Source organism: Bos indicus, chromosome 1, assembly GCF_029378745.1.
Source record: "Bos indicus isolate NIAB-ARS_2022 breed Sahiwal x Tharparkar chromosome 1, NIAB-ARS_B.indTharparkar_mat_pri_1.0, whole genome shotgun sequence".
In the NCBI taxonomy this organism is placed as follows: domain Eukaryota; kingdom Metazoa; phylum Chordata; class Mammalia; order Artiodactyla; family Bovidae; genus Bos; species Bos indicus.
The window spans coordinates 96,148,870-96,172,144 of NC_091760.1; the positions used below are offsets into that span (position 1 = coordinate 96,148,870).

At 39.6% G+C, this 23,275-nt stretch overlaps 1 protein-coding gene and 1 long non-coding RNA gene across 9 annotated transcripts in view; one reads left to right on the forward strand and one right to left on the reverse strand.

Moving 5' to 3' along the window:
* Positions 1-23,275, forward strand: part of PLD1 (phospholipase D1) — a 283,505-nt gene that overhangs the window by 69,431 nt on the left and 190,799 nt on the right. For 2 of the 7 annotated variants that reach the window (XR_011570916.1, XM_019959584.2), the window contains exon 1: positions 1,753-1,945. The exons of 3 other annotated variants lie outside the window; for them this stretch is intronic. The gene's annotated coding sequence lies outside the window, so the exon portion shown is untranslated. Of the gene's footprint in view, positions 1-1,752; positions 1,946-23,275 lie in introns of those variants that run through there. 2 more of the 7 variants (XM_019959566.2, XM_019959578.2) reach the window with 2 other exon arrangements.
* LOC109558154 (uncharacterized) lies at positions 4,011-11,133 on the reverse strand. 2 transcript variants are annotated; one of them, XR_011560617.1, is made up of 3 exons: positions 10,365-11,120; positions 8,187-8,342; positions 4,011-5,334 (listed from the first exon to the last, which is right to left on the reverse strand). It is a non-coding gene; the product is annotated as an uncharacterized lncRNA (long non-coding RNA). The 2 variants fall into 2 exon arrangements; XR_011560615.1 differs by having other exon boundaries at positions 8,187-11,133.

Here is a 23,275-nt window from a genome sequence, read left to right on the forward strand (position 1 = left end):
AGATCCACAGGTTTTGAATGTAATTATACTTTTTCTTTTGCATGAATATTTTCATACCCTCTATAAATATTCTGGTCTGTGGGAAAGAAACTTTTCGTGATTCCTACCACATATTGTATGTGACGTTAATGTGCTCTTATAACTCATCCTTTTCTTCCCCTTCTTTTTCTTCCAACGGCAAGTTATTTCCCCTGAGGTTTAATTATTTCAGCCTTTTCTTGGTTTTGCCACCAGGTGGGGCACTGGCTCCTTTATAACGCAGGGGCCAAAGTCTTGAGGCTGGTTTTCTCATTGAAGTGGCTGCCTTGCTCCCCCTCGTTCTGAACTGACTCTTGGAGAAACTGTTGAGCTCTGACCCTGGGAGTGGATGGGGGAGGGCGGAGGGCGAGTATTAGATCCGAGGCAGTTACAGGGCTTTTCATGCCTGATTTTGTTGAGCTAATATGCTAATGACTTACGTTTCACGGGTTTTGAGTAACTTGGATTTTACCGTAAATACATGTAAATCTACTTGGCAACAAAAGAATCAAGTGTTATTAAAGTACGTGGTTAGTATTGCAAATTTTCCTTGGACTATTTGGTCCCATCTTTATGGCTCAGAAGAAACACTGAATTTGGTAATCTTGACCATTATGTTAAACAGGTCTGCTAAAAATAAGGTAGAAATCATGGAAACAAGAATTAAAACTGCTCTTGGTGTTGAAAACTTGGGAAAAATTGTGTATACCACAAGCACTTTATGTTAAAAAGCAGAGCATGGATTTTTAATTCTTTCTTAAGAAGCAGTATGTGGGAACATTATTTTTTAAAATAAATGGCTTAAGGAAACTATCAATTATCTTTTTTAGAATGAAAAATAAATTTCTTATTTTAAAACCATAGAGAGTCATATTAAGCTCTAGTTTAAACAATTACAAAACTACCAAAAAAACTTTTTAGTTTTATAAAATAACCTAACTGTAGGTGGTAGAATTGAATTACAAGTAATTTTCAGATTTATAGACACCATGTCAGACTCAGAAGTTAGATAGTTCTTTGATAAGCTTTCCCCCTGAACTTTAACTTTTAGACTTCAGTGATTAATGAGGTTTTTTGCTTATTTAATGTATTTTAAGAGACTTCCCTGGTGGCAGTAGTAAAGAATCTGCCTGCCAATGCAGGAGGTGCAGTTTCAGTCCCTGGGTCAGGAAGATCCTCTGGAGTATGAAATCACAACCCACTTCAGTATTCTTGCCTGGAGAATCCCATGGACAGAGGAGCCCGGCGGGCTACAATCCATGGGGTTGCAAAAAAGAGTCGGACTTGACTTGGTGACTAAACAACAACAACAATATATTTCAAAAATGTAGGAATAGTAATAGTATGTAACTTTGATTCTCAGAAACAATAACTTAATATGGTCCCTCTTAGGCAACATGAAGTTATAGTGCTATATGTTCCATCACCACCACCACCAACTTGGGCAACAATATAAAACTCATTTCATGGCCCTAGTGGAGGGCAGACTGTATTCCTCTTGTTTAAAATGAATGAGTCACTTTAAGACAGCATCTGTAGGGAGAGAAAGGAGTGAGAATGCTCTTTGTTTAAGTTGGTGTGTTACAGTTTTCTTGGGCAGCAAGTACAAAAATGAAGCCTGAAGTCTTAGCTCATTCTGTACATGGATTTTATTTCTCACAGCAGCCCAGTGTCTATTTAACATATGGGAGTGGTTTCAAGTTCATTACTAAAGCTTATAGGCTAAAGTGCTTTGTGGGCTTGGCTATGACTTAAGTTGCCTTTGGGGAGTCAGCCAAAAACGGGGCTTGCTTTCCTGTGTTTGTGGACTCTCCGGGTGGTCAGTTTCTTTTCCCCTCTCAGCTGTCAGCTGTTCTGGAGATTGGTTTCATAGTAAGGATTCTTTCTTTAAAGCAATATGAAGCGACTACTTTCACGGGGGCACCAGGTTAGTAAATAACATTTTGAACTTTCTGCTTTATGTGTCAGACTTTCTTTCTGTTCTCACGGGGCAATGACATGACAGTCGGCATGGCATTTGTGCTGTTGCTGCGTTTTTTTAGAAAATAATATTCATTGATCCTATGGAGGTCTGAGGTTTATAGTCTTCCTTATACTATCTGCATTGTTGAACAATATTAAATGCAGGAGGAAGCCACGCAGTAATGACTGGTTTGTGTTAGATGTGCAGTCTAGAAATCTGTGCTTGTTTGTATGCATTTTCAGTTCCTTTTTCAGAATTCCTTTCATTGTATCTTCTCATTATGTCTTCTAGGAATAGCTATGATTTTATACATGGTTTATTTTACTTTTTGGAGCACAAGGCAACAGTGTGCTGTGTCCCAGCCAGCATGCAAGCTTGTCTGATGTATTTTTCTCTAGGGCCTACTACTTATGGTTAAAGGAACCAGAATATCATTTTAATTTTCTTTTTGAAAAGCCTGGCATTTTTCTAGAATGCCTCAGAAAATACCTGTGTAACAGTTGACATGGACAGAGTGCACAGGTGGATCAAGCTGAACTGAATCCCTTTCTTAGTCATCACTGTTTTTCTTCTTAAGTGATTCCTCAGGATTGAAGATTACTCTAGGAGTAAATATGACAGTCAAAACGGAGTGTGCCTTGGAAGGCATGAAATTATCACTAATAGTATTAAAGTGAAATTAAGTCAATAAAGTGAAATATCAAGAGAATATCTTCCTTAATTTCATTAACTTTCATTAACTTAGACATCTCGAGAGCAATTTTACCTTTGTTCACTTGTCACCAAAGCAATCTGGTATTAAACAGTTTCACAAGAGTAGTTCGATTTGATGATATTTTCAGTTTTATATATGAAATACTTATGAAGTATTAGTATTCTTATGAAGTATACTGGCTTTTATGTTACTTTAGGTATGGTTTAGTTCAAGGTAAGCACTAGTGTTTTAAAATATGTCAATATACTTCTATTATTACCATTTTAATCTCCTCTTTTCCCTGCTGGGAAATACAGTGTTTCAGAAAGGGTCTGTTCGCTCATGTTCTCTTCTGTCTAAAAATATAAAACTGAGGGAGAAGGAAGACAGAAGTAAATATTATACTTAGAAAAATCTCTCAGGTGATTTGATAAACTTTAAAGTTCCCAGTCCTATCTCCGCTGAGGCTGAAGTTATAAAGTTATGTCTGCATGCCATCTCAGGATTGCAAAACAGACTGGACTTTATCCCCTCTGAGACACAGTTGTATGACATGAGTCTGAGTGAACTCCGGGAGTTGGTGATGGACAGGGAGGCCTGGCGTGCTGCGATTCATGGGGTCGCAAAGAGTCGGACACGACTGAGCGACTGATCTGATCTGATTATTGCCCTTGTGTCTGCAGATGTTTTCTTCAACAGTAAATCCAAAAAAAAAGAGCAGAGATTGGTATAATTTGCTTAATATTAATGTGTTAGTACTGTATAATGCTATTATTGTTAAATACTATTAACTTAACATTTTAAAGAAGACTTTTGTCAATCTGATTATACCTGCTCCCTGATTTTAAAGGACAGTGTTAAGACATGCTACTTGTTGATTACTCGTTTGTGCTTAATTGGCATGGATAAATCCTAAAAAGCTCACAGCAGACACATTTATGTCTCAATTTCTATATTCCCAAGTGCTTCACAGCTTTTTATTCTACAGATAATAACAAAACAAAATACTACTGATTAGAAACAGAAAAAAACCAACGTGACAAAGGATAGAATAAGAGAGGAAACTCTGTAAAAACCACATCTTAGGGTTTTCCTAAAGAGTATCCATTACAGTAAGCTTCCTCCAAACATGACGGGAAAAAAAGACTGTACAAGGGAGCGCACAAAACCTGTAACTTGGGATCAAAGCAAATCTTATTCCTGATTCCAGGCTTAGCACACACATTGGAATTCTCGTTCTCATCTTGCAAGACTGGTTTAGTTTTGTTACATCTCTGCCTTTTGACTAAAATCAAGTAGAGACGGGCATTTTTCCCATTCCATATCAGGTTAAACTCTGAGCCGATTAAATTTTATCCAACATGCTTTCTTGTTAACAGTCAGAAGTACTCCAGATGCCTCATAAATCTCAGATGGTTATGAACATAGTTTATGTTCCAGAAGCATGTGATCCTTATTTCCTTTTAAAACAAAGCTTAGATTCAGAGTTGGAGACAAATCCTAGGACAGATTATTTCAACACAAATTGGCCCATACCCCAAATATTGGGAACGGTGGATGTCACTAGAACATAAGAACTCAGAGGAAAGAAATGAATAATCAGGAGGAATGGTGATATTAGGAGTTGGTTTTCTGACTTCTGAACCTTGATAAATGTTCACCTATCAGCCGGGTCTGTTCATGTCCCAGATGAACAGTCTCTATTCCTGCCCATAAGCTTGATCTTCAGTGTGCACGTCTGGGGAGCTGTCAGCTGTTGACTTAGTTTCTGGTCTTGTCAAATTCGTACATGGCCACCTTTGCCTTTTTCACGCCTAACTCACTGAATTCTTGTTTCCAGCCCTGCTACATTGAAGGTGCCCACGTGAATGGGTCTTGTGCTTACATTATCAGCAACTCAGACAGAAGGCAAGAGATGCTGTGAGAGCACCCACCTCAGAATTCACTCTTTTAGTAATGACAGTATGTACTAACTTCCCAGAGGGATTGCAAAGGCTGAGGACAGATTCTATTCCCAGGGCTGATCTGACCATAGACATCCCCTATTCCCTCTTTCCTTCTAAAGAACCCAAATTAAGTTTGACCTTCTGGCATTTCTGGAGGTGATGATATTAGTAATCATGGCAGGAGTAGTAGAGGGAAGGTGATAGTAACAGCTAACACTCAAAAAGCATTTCCTAAGGGCCATCCCTTGTGTCAGCCTCTTATTTAATCTTCACAACAACCCTAAGACATCAATTGTCTTTATTATCCCCACTTTACAGTTGATGAAACTGTCCCAGGGAAGTTACATAATTTGTCCCAAGTCTTAACAACTAGTTGGCAGTAATATTGTTGTGCCTCAGAGAGGCAATGTGGTGGGGAAGAAATGGAGTGAGAAGTTGATGTCTTTGGGAAATATAATCCAATCCTTATTATTACTAAGAAGCAGCCATGAAATACTATTATCTGTGCTGCCCTTCCTACTCAAAGATGCTCCTGTTGACCCACCATCAACCAGTAAGGCATGTCCTTTGTGTTCTTTTTCCATTGGCTGGGGGTTGAGCTTGTGCTCTGCTTTCTCACATGTTCTGCTGGTGATGAGTGGAGAGAACCAGTGGCGAAGCAGAATGCAGAGCTTGGTCAGTGGTCAGTAAACGAGAGCAATGGTGACCAGTCCCTGTGGAGAATAAGCCCACAGTTTTAAAAACTGTCTTTTAACTGCATAAGCTAATCTTGGAACTTTTGAGACTTTTTAAGGCTAAAATAATAAAACCACTAAGACTCAAACATTGGCCTTTTACTTGTTTAGCTTTTATTTGGCCTGAATGAGTGGTGTCCTCTTCGTTCCTGACCAGTATGATTTCCTGCTGACAATCAAAGTTCTGGTTGTTTTGTCATTCCTGAAGGCTTTCTGAAGCTAAGTGGAAAGCCAAGAATATGAAACATGTATTTCCTTAAAAAACATAAATGTGCATTTTAAAATGTTGTGCAAATAGCTTACTCTAGATTTGGCCAAAGCTTAAACATGTGACAAATAAGTTTGGAATCTTTAAAAATACAGTCCATAGGTTAAGGAGTTAAATTTAAAAAAAGAAATCAAACAATAATTCTAACCATTGGATTGGGAAGTACTTTCTCTTCTTAACATCAACAGTTGTTGTTTAGTCATTAAGTTGTGTCTGACTCTTTTTTGTAACCCCATGGACTGTAGTCAGCCAGGCTCCTCTGTCCATGGGATTCCCCAGGCAAGAACACTGGAGTGGTTTGCCATTTCCTTCTCCAGAGGATCTTCCCAACCCAGGGATCGAACCTGCATCTCCTGCGATGGCAGATGGGTTCTTTACAACTGAGCCACTTAGGAAGCCAAAACCCAATAGAGGAAATCACAAAAGGATTAGGGCAATAATTAGAATTTTCCAGATAGGAGTGCAAAAGCTTTAACTACAAAAATATTCATTGAGGTGTTATTTATTATCATGAAAAGTTGGTAACAATTGAAATGCACACTAGAAGAAAATTGCATAATGGATCATTAGGTTGCTATTACTATTTAGGAAAAATTATCAGGGGAGGAAATGGTGGTGACAGATATTTAAGTTAAAACACTGGATCTCAAACTATTTGTGTCTCTCATACTTGGCCATGTTTAAAATATATCTCTGCCTTATGATCCAGCAATCCCACTGCTGGGCATACACACTGAGGAAACCAGAAGGGAAAGAGACACGTGTACCCCAATATTCATCGCAGCACTGTTTATAATAGCCAGGACATGGAAGCAACCTAGATGTCCATCAGCAGATGAATGGATAAGAAAGCTGTGGTACATATACACAATGGAGTATTACTCAGCCATTAAAAAGAATACATTTGAATCAGTTCTAATGAGGTGGATGAAACTGGAGCCTATTATACAGAGTGAAGTAAGCCAGAAGGAAAAACACCAATACAGTATACTAACGCATATATATGGAATTTAGAAAGATGGTAACGATAACCCTGTATACAAGACAGCAAAAGAGACACTGATGTATAGAACAGTCTTATGGACTCTGTGGGAGAGGGAGAGGGTGGGAAGACTTGGGAGAATGGCAAAAAAAAAAAAAAAAAAGAAAACTGAGTGTGAAAAAAAAAAAAATATATATATATCTCTGTATGTGTTATTCTTAGGGAGAGAGCAGAAGGGATGGTCACCTCAAGTTAATAGAGATTTAGGGATTATTTTAAAGGTAGGAATTTCTGGCAGTTTTAATTTTCTTCTTATATTCTTCTGCATGTTAATATTTATGTTTCAGTTCAGTTCAGTCCCTTTATATTTGAAAAATATATAAATTATTCATGGAAAGAAAAATGAAGACAAGATATACAAAAATTTAATAGTAACTTAACATCACCCATAATCTATTTAAGATGGTAGCTCTAAGAATGATTTTAATTTCCTCAAATAGTTTGTAAATTTAAGGTTTCCTTTAAGAGGAATTTATGTTTTATAATAAAAATTAAAATAGATGAGGAATTAGGTTAGAGTTGAGGCCAGATAAATTTCTATAAAGGAGAGGATATTTTTATTCTGAGGAGCAATTATTTTTCTGCATTTATACAGCTGCCTTTATTTTGAGGAGGGCATGGCAACCCACTCCAGTATTCTTGCCTGGAGAATCCTAAGGACAGAGGACTCTGGAAGGCTACAATCCATAGAGTCACAGAGTTGGACATGACTGAAGCTACTTAGCATGCATGCATTCATTATTTTAGGAAACTGCCTTTTGATTTTTATGTACCAGGTTTAAAATCTTAGATGTTATAGCTAATACAATTATAAGATAGATAGTTTATTAAATAAGGGCTGTGGGAAGAAGTGCACTTAAATACTTGAGACATCAGTCCAAGAAAGACACTCATGATTTCCAGTGTGTCCAGATGTCTTGATAACAATTCCTTTGTTTAAGGGCTGTTGCTGGTGTTTAGAATGGGACATGGGGCTTCCTAGGTGGCTCAGTGGTAAAGAATCCACCTGCAATGCAATAGACACAGGAGACACAGGTTCAGTCCCTGGGTCGGGAAGATCCCCTGGAGAAGGAAATGGCAACCCACTCCAGTATTTTTGTTTGGAAAATCCCATGGATGGAGGAGCCTGGCGGGCTATAGACCATGGTGTTGCAAAAGAGTTGTAAATGACGGGGGACACACATGCATGCCCAATGGGACGATTAACACACTGAGACAGTCCTTAGAAGATATGATTTGACTGGAATGTTGAAGGTGGAAAAGAACCTTGGAGTAGTTGACTTCATTCTTCCTCCTCGTCCTATTCCAGATGAGGTCCCGGAAGCCCAGAATGATTGAGATCCCAAGGTTCTAGTCAACTGGATTGGAATCTTTTGGGGCTTTTAGAGGTCATTTGATTCCCCTGTTGCTGCTATTTTTAATATTTCTGTCTTACAAACATTTTAGTAATAAGGAATGAAACTATGTTTCCATTTTCCCTGGGTTGGTAAAAATCAAAAGCTAATACCATTCAGCACTAACCTCATAACACTGGAGAAAGAAGCTGAAGGCTCAGTGTGGCTTCCAAGGAAAAATGACCAGCTTCACAGGTGTGGTCTTTATTCTCATCGTTGTTGTTCGAACATTTTGTTCTCAGATAAAGGCTTACTTAATGCACATCTGGTTCCCATGTCTATTCTGGAAGACAGCGGCCACAGGGAGTGACTGAAGATCACTGGACACTGAACCCTGGGGATTATGTTTTAGCAGCTTTATTGAAATTGTGTACTGTGTGATTTACACATCACAGGGTTAACCCCTTCAAATCATACAATTCTGTTTCCTTTAGTGTATTTACAGAGCTGTATAACCATGTGTGCTGTGCTTAGTTGCTCAGTCATGTCCGACTGCTTGTGACACCATGGACTGTAGCCCACCAGGCTCCTCTGTCCATGGGGATTCTCCAGGCAAGAATACTGGAGTGGGTTGCCATGCCCTCCTCCAGGGGATCTTCTTAACCCAGGAATTGAACCTGGGTCTCCTGCTTTGCAAGCAGATTCTTTACCAGCTGAACTACCAGGGAAGCCCTGAATGACCATCATCATAACCTAATTTTAGGACATTTTTGGCACCCCCAAAAGAAACCTTGAACCCATTCTCTCTCCCCCGCTCTCTTCCTCCCCCAGCGCTAGGCAACCACTATTCTGCTTTCTGCCTTTCTAGATTTTTCCATTCTGAACATTTCATTTGAATAGAATCATACAGGTGAGAAAGCTGGAAATTTTAATATGATGATCAAAGACCACTTCAGTGAACATGACCTGGTTACTCTATGGCCCCTGTCTTCTCAGCAGTGTCCTGAAATGTAAGATCGGTGAAACCAAACGAACTCACTGTTGTCACCTATTTACTAGATTAAATGGCTTATTCTTGTTTTCTGGAGTCCCTATATTTAATATTTAAATAAAAATATTTAGTATTCAAAATTTTTTAATATGTGGGAGTACATATCTATTAATATGTGATCGTTGTAGGCTGTGTTACAAAATTGTCAGTTTCGACCACTGCTTGTTGGTTGGAATCTTGAGTGAAAACTGGACTTCTGTAAGACTCAATTTCCTTATCTATAAAGTGAGGATTATAATACTAGTACTTACCTTTCAGAGTTCTTCTGAGTACTAAATGAAATAATTTATATATAAGGCCTCCCAGAATGCCTGATGCACAATGAGTGTTAAGTGAATGTTACCTATTGTTGTTATAGTGTCATTTATAATAAACTATAGAAGTTATTTTATTTCACTCTTTCTGACATCATCTATTCCTACTAAGGATTTGAGTTGGCTTGCAAGAATATTTGCATACCATTAAACACATACACCCACTCTCACAGGAATAAAAGCCAGGGATAAGATTACTAGAAGGACTATATTGAGGAAATAATAACCATAGTAACAAGAGCTAACATTTATAGATAGCAGGTTATGAATGGACATTTCTTTAGTGTTTTTCCTGATGAGCTGAGGGAATATTGCCAGATCAGAAATGGGCAGAGACATTCAAATAAGAGTCCCAGGCTAGGACCTGGGAGGGAGCTTGATGGTCTCTAGTCTACCTAGACTTACACCCCAAGTGTTAGACATAGCCAGATATGATAGCTTGGTTTTGTGTGGATACTCACAGTGTGAAGATGAGTTCTCCATCTCACATTATGGATAGCCACTGGTTATTAAGTGCTTACCATGAGCTAAGCTACAATTAGAACCCAAAGTGACTCCAAAACTAGATAATTATGAAGTAAACTTGTCTACTCCAGACAGCCAGTTTCTTTGTTAATAGTCCTTCTTTAAAGAATGTTCTTGTATATATTAAACTGAAATGTACAATCTCATAGGCACCCTGCTTTCCAATTCTTATAATACCTTCTACACGGAGAAGCAAACACCTAATCAGATTGTGCCCCAGATATCTGAAAACAATTGTCATGGTCCTCACCCTGCCTCACTCTGCTGCTCACACACGCAAGGATAATGTTATTGTTCTTTAGGTTAGGTAGTCCAACATACTATCACTGTTCATTTTTCTTGGAATGTTTTCTCTTCTATGCTCAGTGAGGGCTTCCCTGGTGGCTCAGTGGTAAATAATCCACCTTGGTGCAGAAGATCTGGGTTCGATCCCTGGGTCAGGAAGATCCCCTGGAGGGAGGGCATGGCAACTCACCCCGGTATTCTTGCCTGAAGAATCCCATGGACAGAGGAGCACGGCAGACTACAGTCCATAAGGTCGCAAAGAGTTGGACACAACTAAAATGACGGAGCATGCATACACGCATGCTCAGTGAACTCCTACCCAGCCTTCGAGATTCCTTGCCAGTGTGCCTTTCCAGCAGTAACCTTCCCCATACCTCAGGCTGAGCAACTCCTCCTCTGAGCTCCTAGTGCACTTCTCACACTCTGAGAATTAGCTCTTAAAAGCCTGTCTCCTCCCCTGGACTGTGAGCTTCTGGTGAGAGCTGTTAACCTTTGTGCTCCTAAACTCCATTCTACCACCTGACTCATGGTAGTTGCTCAACACTGTGGAAGAGAGAATTTTGATCTTATGTGAATTCCTAACTATACCTGGTTTTACAGAGTTTTCAATTATAAGAAATGTTTTTGACAAAAGAAGTTTAGGTAAACCTTGACTAACAGAGGACTGAGCCATAGCCTATGGCTTCTCTTGGACCCAAAGTAGCATCATCTGGGGAGTAAGACTGAGGCCCTTCAGCAGGTCGGTTACTTCACCTGGTAGAAGTATCCACTGATCACCTGATGTAAACAAGGCACTTGTTTGCTGCAAAAGGTTAACACCCACCACCTTTCATCAGAGACATTTAGATGAAATGATTGCAACATTGATGATGTAGTTGAATCACAAAGTTCACAATAAGCTTAAACCAGGGTTCATAAATGTTGATAAGTTACAGTCCAAAGTTACGCATCTGTTTTACTCTGGGATCTTAGCAGGTTTTCATAGACTATGGATAAAAATTATTCCCTAAAGCATGGATAGAGGCTTAACTTAAGGTATGTAACTGGGGCGAGAAGGCCTACATCTGAAGGAAAGAATGTGGATCTCACCAAGGCTTTGCTATCATTTGTAAAACTGTCCTGCACCTTAAATGGACTCATTAGGTTTGAACCAGAACATTTAGCAGGTCAGGCCCTGGCACAGCCTCTTGCCGCCTGAGCTCAAGTCTGTCAGTTTTCATCTAAACTGCATCTTTATTTCCCATGTGAGTTGCTACAATGCTGGAACCCGAGTGAATCCATCTTCTTCTCCCTTTGCTTTTTGCCAGCTCCATGGTTTTGTGCTAGCTTTTTCCTAAACAGTGGAGCCCAAGCTGGTGGAGCCTGAGGGGGCCACTTCCGCTCAGGGTGGTCCCCAGAAGTCTGGCCTGGGTTTGCAGCCTCTGAGACCAAGAAGGAGGCTTTTCTGGAGCCAGCTGACATGGTGCCATCCAGGCACTGATGGAGCACTTCCTATTTTAGGAAGCTCTCCGTTCACCAGGACTCTTTCACTCCTAGAGAGCTCAAAGTGTTAGAAAGTTCTCCTTTATGTGGATGTGACAGGAGCTTCTCTAGAATATCCACCCTTGTGTTCCAGTTCTGTCCGCTGAAACCACAGAGGAAATGTATGCTGATACCCGCATTCTCATTTCTGTTCAGTTTAAAAACTCCAGCTTGTTTCAACCCTTCCTTATAATGTCGTGTTTTCAGATTTCTTCAACCTGGTCCCCATTCTCTGAGTATCCGTGGTTTGCCTTTGTTGTTCTGTGGCCTCAGTCAGGTCCAAGTGTAGACCGATCAGCAAGCTGGAATTGTTGGCTGCTTCTCTGGGTACTGAGCTTCCCAGGCAGCACTAGTGGTAATGAACCCACCTGCCAATGCAGGAGACATAAGAGATGTGGTTTCAGTCCCTGGGTTGGGAAGATCCCCTGGAGGAGGGCATGGCAACCCACTCCAGTATTCTTACCTGGAGAATCCCATGGACAGAGGAGCCTGGCAGGCTACCATCTGCTGCTGCTGCTGCTACCAAGTCGCTTCAGTCGTGTCTGACTCTGTACGACCCCATAGACGGCAGCCCACTAGGCTTCCCTGTCCCTAGGATTCTCTAGGCAAGAACACTAGAGTGGGTTGCCATTTCCTTCTCCAATGCATGAAAGTGAAAAGTGAAAGTGAAGTCGCTCAGTCGTGCCTGACTCTTAGCGACACCGTGGACTGCAGCCTACCAGGCTCCTCTGTCCATGGGATTTTCCAGGCAAGAGTACTGGAGTGGGGTGCGATGGCCTTCTCCGAGGCTACAGTCTGTGGGGTCACAAAGAGTCGGACATGACTGAGCCACTAACGCTTTCCCTTTCACTGCTGTCTGTAGAAGGGAGAACCGATTCAGACCAACTCTGCTGACTGTGGCATGTGTTCCCACCATTCTTGTTACTTCCTCCTCAGGAGCCCTGAAGTGAAGTTGGTTCATCCCAGATCCCCAGGGCTTTTGCACAAAACGGCTGCTAACCTGGGCAACCACTGTCTGTACCTGTGAGTGTTTAAACGTAAACGCAGATGTCTGCGTTTGTCCTTAGCAGTGAACCACTTTCTGTATGTCCCTTTCTCTGTATTTTTAACATGTGGTTACCAGATCAAAGACCATAAATACTTTGTGACTCTACAAACATAGTACTAAATTATGCTCCAAAGTGGGTGGATTTATGAACAGTGCCATTGGCAATGAGGTTGGGTTAGCACAGTTGTAGCTGGTTTTCAGTATGGTCCATTGCTGGCCTCATTGAGACTGGGAATTTGGGTCTCTTGTAGGAAACTCTTGTATATTTGATTCTCTCATGGGACCCCTCAGGCCTCTAAACACCCCATCGTTGACTGACTCAGGCCTGTGGGTTACACCTTCAATGCTTCTTGGTGTTAGTACATGTCTTCCTGTTTCTATAGTCTCTGGACTCAACTCTGAATCAGAATCCTTAGGACTGACTGCACTGCTCTAAACTTTGCTCTGCTTCCAGCTTGCCCTCTGACTTTGAGCATGCCCAAATCCTCTCTTTGTCTTTATTGTAAAACCCTGACTTATTTGATGGAGTTGGTATAGAATCTCTGAATTCAGAGGACAATTCTTTACGGTAACAGAATTAAGAGTTGAGTATTAAAAGCAGTTCTTTTTTCAGATACACTGGTGAAAGGAAGCCTTCCAGGAGATATCTGGATGGTTACTTAGCAAGAAATCCATTCTGATAGTTCTAGTTCTCCCTAGATGAAGACAGGAGGAAGTAGAAATTGTCAAGAATATATAGTTGAAAGTTTGAAAGAAAAGAAACTGCCTAGTAGATTTCAAATGACTGAGAGCATAGAACTGAAGAAGAGAATGGATTTCCACCTGTGTGGGGCACATTTAGTGCGGGAAGCATAGAGTTACGGCTAGGAAAGGACTGTAGTTTTTTTCTTTTAAAAGTGGGAATAAAGACAAAAGTGACCTGTATATCTCACTTCCTACTAAGATAACTTTTAGTCATGTGCGTGACTTTTAGTTATGTGGAGCTACTGGGGTTTTATAACTCTGTTTAAGTGAGTAAGAAATAGTGAGTAAAAATTAGCTCCTTCAGATGCTTCTTTAGATTCTGAGTCAGCACAACACAACTCATCTCTCTCATGAGAGAAGAGGTGCTGTCTTATACTTCTTGGCCAAAAATATAGGCCACTTTCTGTCTAGAAATGTAGGTGTGTGTTTTGAAAAGAAAGCCAGAAGCCATATTGAAATAGCTCAAATTTAAATCAAGATTTTTAAGCTCAAATTTAAGTTGATGTTAGTGTTGTGCTTAAAAAATGTGTTAATATTCAAAAGGATAAAGTTACCTTGTTAAGAACTGACTCTTGGATTGTGATCGAGTGGTAATATCTATCATCCAGGTCTTGAGTTTTATCAGTCCATAGCACAGCTCTGCCCTTAGCCTGATGAGAGATTCAGTATTTGCCAAAGTCTTTGTGTATTTTTATTTGCCACATGATATGTTCTTCTAAAAGCACAGGCTTGGCGATTTTAAGAGGGTGGGAGACTATAGATATACTCCCTATAGATTCAGCTGTTGTCTCATCAATTCTCTAGGCATTTTGCTGCTGCTGCTGCTAAGTCAATTTTGCTAGGTCCTTTATAAATATCTGTGTGCCATTATCTAGGTGAATAAAGGTCCTGACACAGCTGTAGCAAGCTGGTTTTGTTCTCACTGACTATAACATTTCTATTGTATTTTCCTTCTCAGGCCTACTTTCCTCCTGTCATAACATGCCTTAATATCATTTTGGAGCTAGTCTAAATCAGTGCCTGTCAAACTGAGGTCCCTCTGAATCATTGAGTGTCTTGTTAAAACATGGATTCTGTTTCTGGGATATGGCTAAGATTCTGCATTTCCAGCAAGTTTCAGGGTGATGGTTACATTCAGCGGACCATTCAGGGTTTTGAGTTAACGAGGATCCCAAGGTTAATGCTCCTAGGAAGACAGGTGGTGGCAAAAAGCAAGCCATAAAACAAACATTAAATCGGAGGAGCCTCATATGTTCGTTAATGACTATGATTACTTTGGCCAATGCCCAGCCGAGTTCAGAGAGGCAGTAGTGCATAAATGCACGTTAACAGCTTTGGCCCTGCAGTCCACTTTCTGACACTCAGCAGCTGAGTCACATGGGCACATTACTAACCTCTCTAAACTTCAATTTCTGAATTTGTGATATGCAAGTAATATGAAAGTCTACTTTATAGGATTATTGTAATGATTAAATGATATCATGCATATGAAGTCCTTAGTGCTTGCTCAATGTTAGCTCTCTATAGTGATAATTCAGAAGACATTTATTGAGCATCTACTATATGCCTGGTATGTAGGTGTGTAAAAATTCAAAAGCAACTCTTTCCTTTCAACAGATATTGAATTCAGTTTTTGGAGAGTTCCCAGAGTTGAGATTGTATCTAAAACTTTGAATCTGAGGCCAGTGCTCTTCCTGCCTAATTCTGTGCCTGATTCATTGGCTGTCTCAGGCACCTTTAAGTGACACCTGTGTGCTGAGTCACAGTGGATTCAACATGTTTTAACTTAAAACCCAAAGTGAGTTATGTTTGGTTCCTTGGGTTTGAGCAAGTTATCTCTGAGGATAAAAATTGAAGGGTAGGTTTTTGTTTTGTTTTATATCATCTGGACTGTTCTGCTTGATCAGCTAAAACTGAGTGAGATCAGAGGATAGGCCTAGTTAATTTCTATTCCAGTGGATCATATTCTGAGCATACACCTACCTTCCACTTTGGTATCTGCCTTTTATTGTATTTTATTAATTCTTAAACTTTTTACTTTGTATTGAAGCGTCGCTGATTAACAATGCTGTGACAGTTCAGGTGTTCAGCAGAGACTCAGCCATGAGTGGTATCTACCTTCTGTCTTTGCATGAACGAACTTGTCTTTCTGAGAGCAACTAAAAACATTACACCCTGCCTCTTTCCCAAAAAGCACCCAGCAAGTGTGCGTACAAGGAGCTGAGTGTTGCCACTTTTCATTTATCTTTCGTGCCTTTCTTTCAAACCCCATCTTGAAAAGGAAATGATCACTGACTGAGAATTTGTCTTGTCTTTATCGAATTGTTTCCCTAGTCATTGAAACTTGCATGCCTTTTCTGAGCTTGTAATAGTTCTCTTTGTGATACATATTATAATTTCATGGATACTAGTTTGGCAGAAACTTCTGGATGTGATTATTCTGTTTGTGAAAACATAATAATCTCACTGAGCAGAGTCTTCTGGTAGTGAAAACAGTGAAATTAAAGCAATATTCAAAGTAGGAATTGACAGATTGCTTTCTTTAAGTGTTTTGACAATATCTTTTCACCTTTTTTTTTTTTTGGTTATAAGTAGTAGTTTGCCTATTTTTGTTACAAGAAATATAAAAATGACTTTTGTTGCTGGTTATTCTGTAGGATCAAGGAAAATTACTTGTTCTTTCTTTGAGTATTGCTATGTGTTGATTGATTTTTACAACTCTACTTATTATTCCTGTCTTGGCAGATTTTATTAAAAACAGCTTCTTAGGGATATAATTTACAAGCCATAATTTTCACTTATTTAAAGTGTACAATTCAGAAGTTTTCAGTATATTCACAGTGTTGTTTTTGTAAATTTTTACTAGTACATTTTTCTTTTCTCTTTCCACTGGGTGTGTCCACCCCGCCTCCATATTACCATACCTTTAACAAATTTGGTTAATGCTTATAGTTTGGGGCAGATATAGGTGGCATAACAAGGAACTCTTGGAAACTACTAACTTAAGGCACTTCCTGATTACTCTATGGCTTTTTATTAACTTTATATTAGTGCTATTTTAATGATGAATTGATCATGTGTCAGCTGTGCCTGTGAGTCATTAGATCCAGCCTGTTTCTCATCTCTACTATCCTTCTTTCCCCTAACCCTCACCCTCATACGCATCCAGTTTAACTTGTTTACCTTAAATATTGCGTCGTTTCTCAAAGGTGGCAGAACTGAGCTCTGATGGTTCCACAAAGGCACTACTTTACGTCCCTGAGACTTATGTGGAAATCGCTATTGTCTACAGTAACTTTATAAAGAGAGCAGCGCCAGTATTCTGTTTAGCCCAGTATCTTTTTTATTTGGGAAACCACATTGGTTAGTTGGGGAGTAAAAAAGATAACCAATTGAAAATAATGTTACTTATCCTACAAAATCCCATTTTGAACAGCTCAAAATTATTGTCATTGAATACTTTTTAGCTCCAGGACTCCAGCATCGAGAGTGGGAAGTGAGAGGTGGCGGATGGAGACTTTGAGATAAAATCTAAATGCCTTGGCATCAGCTGCACTTAACCCTATGCCCAACTACACTGTACTTTTTTTCATTTCCTGAAACCTGTCATGATTATGGAGACAAAATATAGTGGTTAGACTGAAGATATATTTAGAATCTAACAGGACTTATTGTTTGGATAGAGAGTGTTAGGGAAAGAGTATGGCTGCAGATGAATTCCAGGATGTGGTTTATGCAGCTGCGTAGATGATGTTCCCAGTTCATTCAGGAAGGAAGCCCAGAACGAGGAAATGTTTTGGGATTTGGAAGATGACGATTCTATTTGGAGAATATCAAGTTCATCCAAGTGGGACATTCACAGGTGGTTGGGTATATATATCTGAAGCTTAGGAAAAAGAATAAGGCTGGAAGGATTTACCACAAGGCCAGTAGACACCAGTGTCTGGGAATACAGAGATGGCTTCTTGTTCAGGGAGCTCCCAGTCTTCCAGAAGAGACAGAGGGCAAGTGGGAAGGAATGTGTTCAACGGTGGTATCACCTGGGAGCCATAAAAACACCAAAGAAAGGAAACAGGAGTATGTATTGTCACCAAGTATTGCCATGAATGAAACCACCCCTGAGAGGTGAGGAGACTCTGAAAGGAAGATCGTGGGACCCTGAATACTACCAACATGTAAGAGTTGAGCAGATGAAGAACAGCCTCCAAGAAGATTTCATCTCAGTGGCTGAAGACAGAAAGAAAACTAGAAGAGTGTGGGAATGTGAAAGCCAAGAGAAGAGACTCTTCAGGAGGGCGTCAAGCAACAGAAGGGCGAAGTGAGATAAGAATAGAGACAAAGGCAAAGTGGAAAATGTTCTCAGTGGACTCATCTAGATGTGGTAGGAGCACTGAGGAGAGTCATCTGAACCAGCCTGCAAGGACAGGGAGGTTTCCTGAGGGAGGTGGCTCCTGGGACAAAGAATGAGTGACAAGAGTTAATTAGACGAAGAAGGAAATTGCAGTAAGGCAGACTCCAGAGGGAGCAGCCTGTTGGAAGGCTGAGAGGTCAGAGAGCATGAAACATGTGTGGTTTAGCCTAGCTGAGCGGGGTAACAGAAATCCTTCAAAAACTTGACTCAAGTCACAGCGAGAGAAATTGAGTGGAACATATATGTAATTGAGGTGCTTGTGAATATTTTAAACAGCAATAGGATAAAACAGTAAGCAAGAGAGGTTGATAAGGGACTTGATTAATCGAGTGATGAGAGGAGGGTTGGAAAGAAGCACAGATGGGAGATAGCAGATATGGAAGGAAGGGCATTATTCGGGGGGTTTAACAGTGAAGGAGGTAAATACACAGGTGAGGTGGAGAGTAATGAGAGTGTGCTTTTCACAGTGAAGTCAATTATGGGAGGTCATTTTGTTTCCCCAGCACACATCATGGTGCTCAGCATATTGTGGTTGCTCCATAAATACATGTTGAGTGAATTATATCATCCTGAGTCGCTTGAGAAACCCACAAAGAGGCACGCCTGGAAAGCAAGATGGCTTGCCAGTCTGGCTGACACATACTGACTCTCTCCAATTCGCTGAGGTTTGGCAGCCTATCTTTGTCTGCCATTTCTTGTTAGCATTAATGCAATCCATGTGCTTCTCAGGGGTGTCGCAGAATTAGGTGTCATTTGAATAGCTCTGTTCCTTAGTGACATTCATAAGAGCAGCTATTTCTTGAGCAAAGACCAAACTAGTTCTTTCCCTGTGAAGCAGGCAGTCAGTCCACATGTACTGAACAGAGTCTGCCTGCAGCTGAGACAATAGCAACTTATCCTGCCTGTCTGGTCATACTCCTTACCCATTTGGACATGGTTCACAGATGCATTATATGGAATGAATCTGGCCCAGAAACAGACTTGTGTTAGCATGTGGGGCATGAAAGAGGCCTCAGTTCTAGTCTTTCTTCTGCCTTCTCTGTGGGATCTTGAGCTTCTGTCTTCTTCTCAGTGCATCAAAGGATGTGAAGCCAAATGATTACCATTACTAGAATGGTAATTACTAGAACTACTAGATTCTCATGTGTGCTAGAAGTCACTGACCAGGGTTTGTATCCACTGGTTTCATCAGTCCAAAGATTGTATCCTCAGTTCTTGACTTCATTATTCACCTTGTTTTATGTAAAAAAAGTAAGAAGGCCAGTTTTTAATAACAGCAGCTTGCATGTATCTAGCACAAATTTGGTCCAGATATTATTTTTAGTATTTTATGAAAAAAGTGAAAGTGAAAGTCACTCAGTCGTGTCTGACTCTTTGCAACCCCATGGACTATACAGTCCATGGAATTCTCCAGGTCAGCATACTGGAGTGGGTAGCTGTTCCCTTTTTGGGGGGATCTTCCCGACCCAGGGAAGATCAAACCCAGGTCTCCCGCATTGCAGGCAGATTCTTTACCAGCTGAGCAACATGTTGACTGACTTAATCCTCACAACAATCCAATGCGGTAGGCATTACTACTCCCCCCACTTTATAGATGGGAAATTAAAGCACAAAGAAGATAAGTTACTCACATAGGTTCACACAGCTTATAAGTGGTGGCATGGACATTCAAATTTAGGTGTTCATTTGACTCTACCAAGCTGCCTCTCAGCTAGAATCCAGGTGGTAACTGGGCCAGGGACTCGGGTGTTTCCCTAGTAGGAAGGCTCCTCTGTATCTCTTTTCAGTCTGAAATAGCTGTTCTCTGTCATTTCACTGAGACTCATATTTAAGCCCTGGCCCATGCACACTGTAACTGAGAGACCAGGCAGAGTCTCAGCTCACTCACCTCGGTTGTGGAGATGAGAGTAATGCCTCCTGTCTAGGCTTCTGGAGTTCAAATGACATCAGGTCTAGAAGAATGTGTTAAAAGAAGGAGAAGGCTGTTGGTCATAATTTTAATAATTATTATTACCTGTGCTTATATATTTTTGAAGAATTTGTGAAACGAGTTTCACTGTATTTTAAAGCTTGGATTCCTAAAATAAAGGAAGGAACTTCCTAATTTAGATACCCAGTGCTTAGCTAAGGAGGGGAAATTTTCAAATGAGTTTATCAAAGCTTTCTTGTTTTAAAAGTTTAATCAAAGCAATTTTAATAGCTCCTCCAGAAAGAAAAACTCAAACAGAACTTCAGTTTTGATGACTTTTTCCCTTACCCGAACATCATTACCATTAATAGTGGACACCCCAACTTTATAGACAAGAGCCATGGAGCATCAAGGCCCTGTTTTGACAGTTAGTTTAGTTGTCTCAAAAGAGGTCAAGTTTACTTTCAGTTCCATATGGGCCTATTTAACTTCATATTTTTACTGTTTTTTTTAATTAATCCCCAAGCATGACCAAGAACCGTAGATGATAACTGTTGACTCTAAGGGAAATCAGGTTGAAGTCTACAAATATGCTTTCCAGAGGGTGAAGCAGTTTAAAGTATCTTGCATATTGCCCTGTTAGTGGATCACACCTATTGGCTGAATTTATAAAGAAGAGTGAATTTTTTTTTTGTAAGGAATGCAAAAGTCATTAACTATAATTGAATTAAGGATATTAGTAAAGTGTCACATTTGGCAGTTGTTTTTTTCCAATTGTTTGCTTTAAATGAAGTATTTAAAAATAGGAATGTTTAGGGGAAAAACCCTATATACCTATAACATCCAGATTGAAAGAAAATGTCACTGATATATTAAGTCCTCTTTATACCTCTGATTATTCGCATAGAGGATACCCACCCTTTCTCCATAAAGGCAACCATGCTTCTAAAGTTGTCATATAGTTATTTACTTGATTGCTTTTTACATCATACTTCTACATACATTTATGTTAATAGACAACATACAGGATTGTTTTGTTTTTTAATTCTAAATACAAACTGTAAGCTGACTTTTTTTTCACCAAACTTTGTGCTGATACATTTATTTCCTTTGCTGTATAGTATTGATATCTTATTTAAAATATAACCCAACTATCCATTCTGTCTTTTCCAAAATTTGATAAATTTTTTTAGTCATTATTTCAAACCTTTGTGTATGTGTCTCATTTTCTCTCTGGCCTGACCTCCTGGGACTCAAATTACATAATTGTTAGGTCTTTTGGTATCATCATGTAGGTCACTGAGGCTCTGTTCATTTTTTAGAAATCTTTCTACCACTTTGTCTGTTCTTCACTTTGAATAATTTTGATGACTCAGTCTTCAAGTTCACTGATTCTGTCATTGCCATTTTGATGTTAAGCCCATCCACTGGGCTTTTTTTTTTTGCTGAAATTTTCTACTTGTTCATTCATCAAAAACACATTTTCCTTGACATCCTAGTACATGTTATGATATTTGCCTTAAAATCATTGTCAGTTAATTTCTACATCTCAGGATGGGCCTCCATTGATATACTTTTCTCCTCAGAATGGATCACATTTTCCTGTTTCTTCTTTGTCAAATAAGTTTAGATGATATTGTAATTGATTATATTATAGACTCTGGATTTAGTTATGTTCTTTGCAAAGAGTTTGTTTGTTTTAGGAGGCAGTTAACTTGGTTGGAGTCATACTTCACGCTCCATATTTCCTGTGGTGAGGAGTAGCAGAAATCTCTACTGAAGTCATTTTAGTACTATCTGAGTTCTTTGGAGTGTACTCTTGAATACATGGGTCAAGGGTTGGCCTAAGCAGAACTGGGTGCTCCCTTTGTGTGGCTCTCTCCTTTCCACAGTTTCCCAATTTACTTTTAAACTGTTGTAATTGCCATGAAAACTGTTTCCTGGTTCTTAAGCCAGTACAATTATGGATCTTCTGTCTGAGTTTTAGTCATCCCACTTGGCGTGAATTAGGTGTGTCCTGGGACAAAAATAGTGCCTTCGGTTTCTTCCCTGTGTTGATCCCTTTCCAGTTTCTGCTTGCTTTCAGTTGTTTTTGAGTCACTTATGTTTTACGTTTTGTCCAGAATTTAGAGTCATCTTCTGTGGGATGGCTGACCTAATAGAGCTACACCTGTATTACTAGAAGCTAGAAGTTGTGATCCTGAATGACTTTTATATGAAATTTCTTATTTTGTAGTTTCCACAGTTTCATGCGGTTCCTTTTCAGAACTGCTGGGTATGCTTCTTCTGGTCTCATTTAAACAGATTGTGCAGCTCTTTGAGGCTCTGCATTTTTGTAGGAGTCTCACTTCTAGGTCCCTGCCTCCCATAGTCCTAGGATCATGTCTCCTTACAGTCACATGGAGACAGAAAAGTTATGAGACCTTTTATCTATGATCAAAACCCTTTGGGCCTTTTCAGCCTCAGTTCCAGGATACCCATCTGACTTTATTTCTTCACCTTTGGAAACTGGAAGCTTTTTCTCATTATTGTTTTTGGTGCTGCTGCCTCTGTTTTTATCCTTGACTAAGTATTTTTAAAAATTGATCTTCAATTTATTCAGCAGTTCCATGTTTGTAGTGGGAAATGGGCACCTGCATTAGCTTAATCCATTTTGTTTTCAGACAATTGTAGTACTTTCTATGTTGTTCTTAGTGGCAAACAAATAGACCATTCCCAGAATACAACTCTAGCTGCTAATTCCTTTACTAATGAGGGAACTGAGTTCAAGAATTGATATATGGAGTTTGGACAGAAGACTTGTAGCTCTTAGAATACCTAAGGGCATAGAAGGAACTAACATTGTTTCAGCATTTACTATGGCCTGAGCTCTGAGCTACTCACATCATTTAATTCTTGTAATTCCTTACTTTAGTAGTATTATCTCCACTTTACACACTAGGCAATGGAAACTTCAAAGAGACATAAATACCTTGTTTTTCAGCCTAAGGAGAATTAGAATTCAAGCTATTTGACTCAAAAATCACATACTTTCCATGGTACTCTGCTGTCTCAACAAATATTTTTGTAAGTATATAGAAGATTAAAAAATTGAGATTTTGCTGTGTTTACCACTGGTCAAGACAAAAGTTTGAGAGCTCGTTAGCGCTGTAGAATGTCTAGAGGAGTTTATACATGTGTGTTCGCCAACTTCATTCTTTTCATGGGTGAAATTCATGGGTTATCAGTGAAAATGCTTTCCGTGCTGACTCACACTAATGGAGGTTGTTTGCCAATTCTTTGGAGGGAAGTGAAAAAAAGGAATCGTAGCCTTTTAGACAGCTGGACAGAATTTTAATGATCAAGTCTATATGTGAGAACATAGTTTCTTCAGTTAAACAGCACTGCCATCATAAGATACACAGAACAGTTTTAAGAAAAAGAAGCAACAAAAATAGAATGAATGATTATATGAAAACTCTTGAGTTA